Genomic DNA, 8,852 nt, shown 5'->3' on the forward strand with positions numbered 1-8,852 from the left:
CAGCGCGCGTGTCGTCCACGAAGGTGATTTTCCCGCGAGAAAATCCGTTTCTCCCCCTTTTTTACAGCTCCCATCGTCCCACGTAGCGTCGTTAATTCCACGCTGATTCGATTGGCATGCCGCTTGTCCAACGCGGATTTTTTTTCGTCGTTTCGATGAAGAAATGCGGACGGGAGGGAAAACAAGCGGTTTTGCGGTGATTTTCGGATATTGTTGAAACGGTCGGTTTGTTCCAGATGTCAAAAAAAGCGGGCAACCAACCGGAAGAAACGCTCCACCGATAATGATCCTTTCTTGTATGTATAAAATATTGGCGCGTGTGTAGGTAATACTGGAAGATCGTAATATTATACAACTTGTGTGTATCAATACAAATTTAATTATTATATTGTGGCGGTTATAATGCATTTACAAACGTATGGGCTTTAAAATGTTACCATATAAACAGAAACGATATTTTGATAAATAATGGCGCAATTTTATTTTATACTAGATATAAAATTTTAAAAGCAAAAAAAAAATCATGAAAGCGTGTTGCTTTTAGTAGATTGAACAGAACCATTGGACTAGACGTCATTACAAATACATGACTACTGCAGGGTTTATTTTTATATTCTTTTCTTTTATCTAAAAAAATAATATAATTACATTACATAAATATAATTATAATACACTAATATAATTATTATATTATGCTAATATCATAATATTACATTATTCGTTAAAACAGGAGAATATGACGTTACCGAGTTTTTGTAATTATTCATGACGTTAAACACAAAATTATATGTATGTATAGTTTCATAGCCAATTGTGATCGAGCTTTTATTTTTTAATTTCAATTTTAGTTTATCCTCAACATTAAAGTCTTATATTTTGAACGAAGGAAAATCGAGTCGCGCGTGTGTGCAGCTTATATAGTTGAAATAGTCTTTTCATTTGAGGGTAGTCAAATAAACCGACGGTGGCCGCGTCTGTCTAGGTCCGTACAAAGTCGCATGTTTATTGCAGCTTCACTAAATTTACAGATATTTTGTGACTCGAGGGATGTTAAAACCGACGACATATTTCTGATGCCGAAACAATCGCAAAACGAAAGTAACAAACTGCTCATTCGTATCATGTAATGGGGAATGTCATTCGCGACGGAGCCATCACCGGAGTTGTTTCCGTGTAACTAATTTTGCCGTTTACGAAAACGCGAGCGTCAGCTTGCATTGGCATCGAAACGTGAACGTTACCTTAGATGACCTGGGCATTTGCGCGGGCAAACGTGGAACTCTGGGGACGCAAACAGCGAGCACAGACCAAAACTAACCACCATTGGTAATTCCATCGGTGTATTCGATAACAAGAGATGATGTCAATAAAAGATAAACGCTTTGTCTCAGTATAATATATTTAAAAAAAGTCTTTTTGCGTGATGTCAGAGAATTCATATAACTGAATTTATGAAGATTTTTTTTCTATGACATTTAAAAAATCTCTTTTGCCTTAATTGAATCTTTTCTTTAACAAAATATTGGCAATCTAAGTTTTTAAGTTTTTATTCCATCGGAGTAAATAACGTGTAATTTATACACATTGTATAATTGAAGTACTGATCAAATAAAAAATTAATGTTGAACGTAATTCTTTCTTTCTTCTCTCTTCTCTTTATGTCTCTCAAAGGAATAAGAAGCATATGTACAATTATATATGAGTTTCTTCGAGATAGACTCCATTTGCTCGCACGAATTCATTTCTTCTTCCAGGTTTCTTAATACTGCCAAAAGTTTTAGTGTACACTTGGAGAAACTCGCTCTCTGAGAAATTCTCGAATTAACTTTGTAACAGAAAACACTAAATGCACTATGTCAAGTCTTCATGTTCCATACTGAATTGTAAACATCCGACAATGCTGCAAAAGCTGAAAGAAAGATCATTTTAACTTTTCTGTCGGAGCTTGTGGGCTTATTAAAATTTTGTGAATAAATTTTCTCTTTGTAATGTCCACTACTTTTTAACCGAGATATTTAACAGTTTTATATAGCTTTTACATAGACATATTTACGTATACAAATTTAACACTAATGAATTAATCAATTTTCCTCGTCAAATGCAACTCTAAACGTCATCTTACGCTGTCAGGGAAGTGTAAACGTTGCCTCGTCGGATAAATCTGCCTGAAGTGCAATGATGATACTCGTGACAGACACAAACGTCTTGTTAACGTCAAGCATGACACGAAACGCGCTCACGGCGGCGATATGCAACTTGACAAAGTCAGTTTGCACAGATACGAGTGTAAAATATGACTTCTGCATTTGGACCTTGGCGCAGGACAAACATTGATTAGAGCACGGCTTGAAATCCGCGTTTATCGCGACCGTATGTTCTCTCAGCTGCGCTGTATCAGTTCTATTATCACTTTGAAATAGTAAATTTAATTAAGTATGCAGAACCCGCTGACTTGACAACAATCAAAACGGTGCGGCATTACACTTATGCAAAATACACGCGAGTAAATTCCGTTTAATAATACCTATATCATCGCTACCTCGAGCAAAAGTCTGTTTCCCTTGTTTAATTTCCATGAGCAGACACGCGTCTTGCACTCGCGATTGCGTGACAATGTAAACGTCGCGTTATCAGAATAATGAAAGGCGGATGTAAGACTCAAATGGCCCGTTAATATGAGGCGTGACGTGAAATAAACACCCACGATGGATGATCGCTCCGATGTTCTCGAAGAAGAAAAAAGAGAAATAATAGGGTTGCCTGGCAAGCTTCGTTAGACGTCACTATGGAATACTAATTTCTCTGACATGTATCTCTAATCCTCCGAGGCCAAGCCCAGTTTTTGCCCTTTTCACGTGCATTTAAAACCTCTTTCTCCCTTGTGACTAAATGTCATTGGATCTGTGTACGTATAATGACAATATTACATTATTAATTCTCGGAAGATTGATTCGCGCCATCTTAAGCGTTTTAATAATAAAAAAATGTTTTAATGCATAAATTAATTAGAACTGCATTTCTTATTACAATTTATTTTTAAGCTTGGCAAAACTAATTTAGTAAATATAAAATTATGCTCTAAAAAATATAAGAAAATATAATAAGACTGTTGTAATAATAATTCGAGCTTTTTCTGATGTAATTTTCATAGTTAGTTAATTAGATTTCTAACATTGAGAATGATTATGATAAAGAAAAAAATTGAAATTAAAGTGTGATAAAAGAAATAATAAAAAATACAACAATAAGAAATAATAAACTGTACTTTTAATGATTACAGCATTTATTTAATTTTTTATAGTATCTTTATCTTCTTTCTCTTTTTGTATGTCAATTAATATCGAGAGAAATATTTGTTTCTATAAATATTAACAATACAATTCATAATAAATTATATTCTATTGTGCTGATTTCCGAGCAAATACGCCAATTTTGCTAAACTGCTTTCAATTGCAAGATACTTATGCATTCGTATAATTGCTTCAGAGTAAATAATAGCACGTACAATTCCGATAAAGTAAACAATAGTATATTTGAAATAAAAAATTTGTGTTAAGAAATAAAATCGCGGCCGCAATTGAAATCCATAGAGAACGCTTCAATTGCGCTCATGATACATGCGTTATTCGCATTCACGAATTTTATGTGTGTGCAAATCCCACAAAATAAAATGGGATATCGTGAAAGGCGACTGATTTGGTAATATTTCTTACAACGACAAATGTAAAGTATCGATTGCATATAGTGTTGTAAGCGTTTCAGCTTTCGCGCGTGTCCAGTCGATTAAACGAAGTTCCAACGGACTAAAGCGGAAAAATGTAAAACAAGATAGATACAATAGATTCCACTAACAATATATCATACTGCTGCATTTATTTGAATATAGATTTGACTCTCGAGTCGCCGCCGCCGCGCGATTGGTTTTTCGCATATTTATGACGATCTTGGAGGATTAAGTGTTTTCAAATTTTATCTACTCTTCGGAAAATTTGTTGATTAGATTTTTAATCTCGTTAATGAAGCACGCACACAAATGAAACGCGTCGTAAGAACGTTAATCCATTAGCGCGATCCATCTTGACGCGAGTAGTTCACGTCGGCAACGTTGAAGCCATGATGCGATGCGCAAGTTAAATTTCAAGTTGGCTGTCTTAGCCTGTCGTGGAAGATAGTCAGTTCGTCCCCGTGACTAATTAATCTGATGTTAATTGATATTCCCATCTCGCTCTCCTGCCCCCCACCGGATGCAAATAAATCGCGATTTCGAATTTAATAACAAGTGCGAATCATTTTCGCGAGAAATCGATGCAAACATAATTTACGACGTGTGACTGATATATCTAAACGCCAATTTTTGTCCGTATCTTAGCAACGAAATGGATCGATAAGTTGTACTAAAAAAATCAATTATTCACGTGGAAAATTTGCATATTAATCCGCACATTTCTGCAACAATTTAAATAGCGAAATTATTGCACAAGGTAGAATATAATAGATGGATATTCGATGTAACATTGAGGCAAATATTAATATAAAATTATTTCCATCCTAGAGGATATTATACTTATTTCAAAAAGTAACGATAGAACTTTTATAAAAGAGGAATAAATGAAGTTCATACTTTTATTTTTATTAATCATATCAAAAAAATTAATGTCAATTAATGTTGGGATTATTTTACAATTTAATTTCAATTTTATTATTTTTCCATTTTTTAATACAATTTAATAGAGAAATATAGATACTTAGGTGCAAGTGTAATAAATTTAAATAAATAAGTTAAAGAAAATTATGTTCTCTTGTATATATTTATTCACAAACCAAGAAATCGAAAAATCTATCTATAGATGCATAAATTACTGCCATCGTCACTTGTTGATCGTAGCCTAAATAGGTTGCGGAGCGCAATAAAATTTGCTTTGCTAATGCATTTTAATCGAACGGGCGATTTAATCGATGCGAATGATGATAATAATAATTATTGGAAAATTGAACCGTAATTCGCTGATAATAATTCTAATAAGCGCATTGCAATAGGAAATCTTTTTTCTCGCAGATTCAATTACGAATCTATGCGACGACTAATGAAATCGCTACGAGGAGCCGTAGAAATTTTGATCAGAAATATTTTTCTATTTTAAAATGTAGATTGCGTACGATAATAAAAGACGAATTTTCCTTTCTCGGTCATATCCCTGAATTAATGATCGTTAGCAATTAGCTCCATCCTGAACAATCAGTCGTCGCTGTTAAAATTCCTTAAGCGATTTGACTGACGCGTTTAAGAGTTTCGTCAAAAAAGAGAACAAATGGAGGAAGCAAGGCATTCCCTTAAGGCTCGAGACTCGGGTGTTTGATTTGGAAAATCTCGATGATACCAAGGGATTTGTTCATACGAATTCGTGGCTCCCCAAATCAAATTCGCACGCAGATAGATAGACAGATGCGTGCGAATGAAGCCGGACATCCAGGCCAATTCTAGCGCGGTAGGGCGGGAAAAGGGATGACGAAATGGTCGCTGTTTGAGTTCCAATTTGCGTTTAATAATTGCATTCGATTAATATTCATTGGAATGCAAAGCGGTCCGGCGAATTCAACGACCGAGTCACGCTCGCATGCTCGCGCGAAAGGAAATGGGGACCGGGACGCGGCGAGTTGGCATTTTCGCGAACTTTTGGCATTGTCCTCATCGTTTCCGCGGCTCGCCGGCACGGCGGAGTGAACGAGGATAATAAATCGAGGGCAACGGCGTCGTGTTTTCCGCGCGCAGATGATAATGGCTTCGAACTGGTATGCGCGCGAAATGCGACTTATTTATGCGAGAGGCTTCGAGTACACGTCGATCCGCGTTAATCCGCGCTTTGGTTTTTTCTGAAGCGTCGCTTCGTCGTCTTCGTTGAGCGAGGCGCAAATATAGGACAGTACTGGAGGGAGAGAGCGTTCACCTCCTATGTAATACTACGGGGCGTTTCACGAAATTTGCATCAAACTCCAAAACCGTATCCTCCGATGAATTTAGCGGCAATTTTTCCTCGACGAAAAGTTTAGCTCCACGCAATATCTTTCTTTGCAACTTTGGAATTTTCGACATTACGTATTCTGACTATATACTAAGCCTCAGATTAATATTCTGTTAAAGTGAACTTTAACAAAAGTTGATCGAGGAGGAGGTTTTGTTAGCTGTCTGGATTCTTGTGGCTTATATGCTTTAAAGTTTTAAAAATTTTACGTTTAATAGTTTTCAATAAATCCATAGAATTTATGAAAAAAAAAACGAAGATTTGTTAGGAACTATTCGATGAGTAATATTCAAATATCATATGCGATGACTATGTTCAAAATTGTTTTACTTTAAGAAACTGGAGTTGCAATAAAAGCAGATATAAAATATTCGGTCTTGCGCGTATGAATAAAAGTTGATCTTAGAAAATATTCTTTAACCTTATCTTTGAGAACAAGTACACCTGCAAGCACACACGGGTGTCGACACACAAGTGCGCTGGGAATTGTGAATACACCTCGAGAGAGCAAAGGCTATTTCCAGGTTCGCGATCCTACGAAACAAAAGGAATTTACAATGAGCAAGTTCCGTTCGGCGCCAAAGCTTCAATCGTAAATCGAAAACTTTCGTCCCTTTCACGTCTCTCGAATCCCACCCGCTTTCGTAGACACCAACTTCGCTCGCGCATTCTACCTGGAAAACTGTCGATCTCCCAGCTAGTAGAAATACCACAAACTGATCAGACTTGACAAGAACCTTGTGGTACAAGTGGAAGATTGCGTCGCAATTCTGAGGGATTAGCACTCTCACATTCTTAAAAATTTCGATTGCCTTCATATTTCTAGGTCAGTAGAAACACGCGATAGAAATCAGACGCGAAAATTTCGTAGATGTGATAAAATATACGAATTCAAAAGATTAATTGAGATAGTCTGGTATTTTCTTAAAACTAACACTTTATATATAATTTTACGAATCAATCAGGTTAAAAACAGCAGTAAGAAGTATTATTTAACAAATTAGATGTGTTACATTTCTAAATATATAAATGAAGAATGACGCGAACGTAAGATGACTTTCGAATTTGTATTAAAAGCAAAACTGTATAAGTTTTGTTTAAATCAGTATATTTAAACAACAGGTCTCTCTCTCTCTCTCTCAGATATAATAGCTTCTGTAATATAAATAATAAAAAACACATCGATTAATCTATTAACAATCTCCCATCTTCAGAAAATAGCTTTATAGCTACTCCTATATCACTCTAGTCTAGAAACAAGTAGTAAGATCGTGTAATATGTCAGACATTCCTGGATGCAAGTAGAGAAACGCACGAACTACCTCACATTCTTGGATTAAAACAAAAAACAATTTGAACATATCTCTCTAAGAGATCCTCGTAGATAGTAGAAGAACGAAACAGACCTCGCAACTTTCCAGGCGCAAGTAGGGCATTGTATTAAATTAACAGTAAGAGAGTGGACACTATCGCACTTTCGGAAAACGAATCTCCTGCATTTCTTTTGCGCTCTAGTTTCCTAACCAGTAGAAATATCACGTCGCAAATTAGACACTGCAATTGCCTAAACGCAAGTATAGAACATCTCGCGAATATTTACGGACACACTCGCACTTTCAAACAACAAGTCCCTGTACCTTTTTGGGCCAGGTCGATGTCGATCTACGGACTCGATTCCGGCGGCTATCACTACTCTTTCGTGGAGAGATCCTTCACCCCGTCGTTTCCTCGCACCTTTTCCTTCGTTTCCAAGTTACCGGTTCAACGAACTTGACGCTCGCGACGGGAAAGAGTTTTGTTACCCTTCCATCGATCATGAATTCTGGGGGCGAGATGTCCGGAGGTTATCACGCGTTACAGACCATGCATCACCCGCGTGGTTCAGTCCCGCGAGGCAGTAAAACGTCACTGATGGATACGCGGATACGTAATGACACGAAACGACGTGCGTCGCGACGTCACCGGCACTGACGGTTACGTACTTAACCGAGCGACGGCGGTAGGCGAACTGGACCGAGCGCCGGAGCCGGAGACTGCCTTTGGCCGCTGCTGCGTGTACGATCTGGTGGCGGCCGCTTTCGCCGGCGACGAGGACGGCCACCGCGACGACGACGCCGACGCCGACGCTGCTCGCAGCAACCATGGCGCGACGCGAAAGCCGCCGCGCCGGAGCGCCCTCATCTCTTCCACCCCCTGCGACCTCGGCACCACGTCGTTTCATCTCGCTTCAACCGCCCAACATCGTCGTCCTTCCCTCGACCGCCCGGTAGAGCTATCCCCCCACTATTCTATCGATCCTACGGGAGAGGCCCTCCGCGTTCCATTTGCCTCGTTCGAGCGGAGACTGCGAATCGCGCTCGTACCGCCTGGACCGCCGTGGAAAAGGCTGAAGAGCGTCGTAAGGAGAGAAGAGAAGACAGTTTGTCGGCGGGTTAATTCCTTATAGAGTTCTTTCCTTGAGGCGTGAGAAATTGGATTGTTAATGGATCGGCCTGCATTTATCGACAGGAATAAGCTCGCAAGTAGCTTAATGTTGCGAGCGAACGCGCCGGAAGTGAATTAAGCGTCAATATTGCGATCAGTAACAACGTTCTCTCTATAACATGATTGAGTAGAGAAAAATAAACAAAGTCATCCTGATCAACAAAATTAAATATTTTTTCAATAACATCAATCCAATGTATTCATGATTTTTTTAAACAGGAAGAATATAAAATACGGTAACACCAGAGGTAATATTCCTTGCACCGAATTTTTAAAAAAATAATTTCGTTAAAACATGAAACTTCTCTCATGTCTTTTATTTAAAAAAACTTCCATTATACCGTACAT

The 8,852-nt window shown here is 37.9% G+C and overlaps 1 protein-coding gene across 5 annotated transcripts in view; it reads right to left on the reverse strand.

Annotated features, from left to right (window-relative positions):
* Positions 1-8,129, reverse strand: part of Kair1d (Kainate-type ionotropic glutamate receptor subunit 1D) — a 233,017-nt gene extending 224,888 nt beyond the window's left edge. For 3 of the 5 annotated variants that reach the window (XM_071772581.1, XM_071772584.1, XM_071772580.1), the window contains exon 1: positions 7,658-8,126. The gene's annotated coding sequence lies outside the window, so the exon portion shown is untranslated. Of the gene's footprint in view, positions 1-7,657 lie in introns of all 5 variants that reach the window. The other 2 variants (XM_071772582.1, XM_071772583.1) reach the window with 2 other exon arrangements.
* Between the last annotated feature and the right edge of the window lie 723 nt (positions 8,130-8,852).

The sequence above is a fragment of the Temnothorax longispinosus genome, chromosome 3 (genome assembly GCF_030848805.1).
Source record: "Temnothorax longispinosus isolate EJ_2023e chromosome 3, Tlon_JGU_v1, whole genome shotgun sequence".
NCBI lineage: Eukaryota > Metazoa > Arthropoda > Insecta > Hymenoptera > Formicidae > Temnothorax > Temnothorax longispinosus.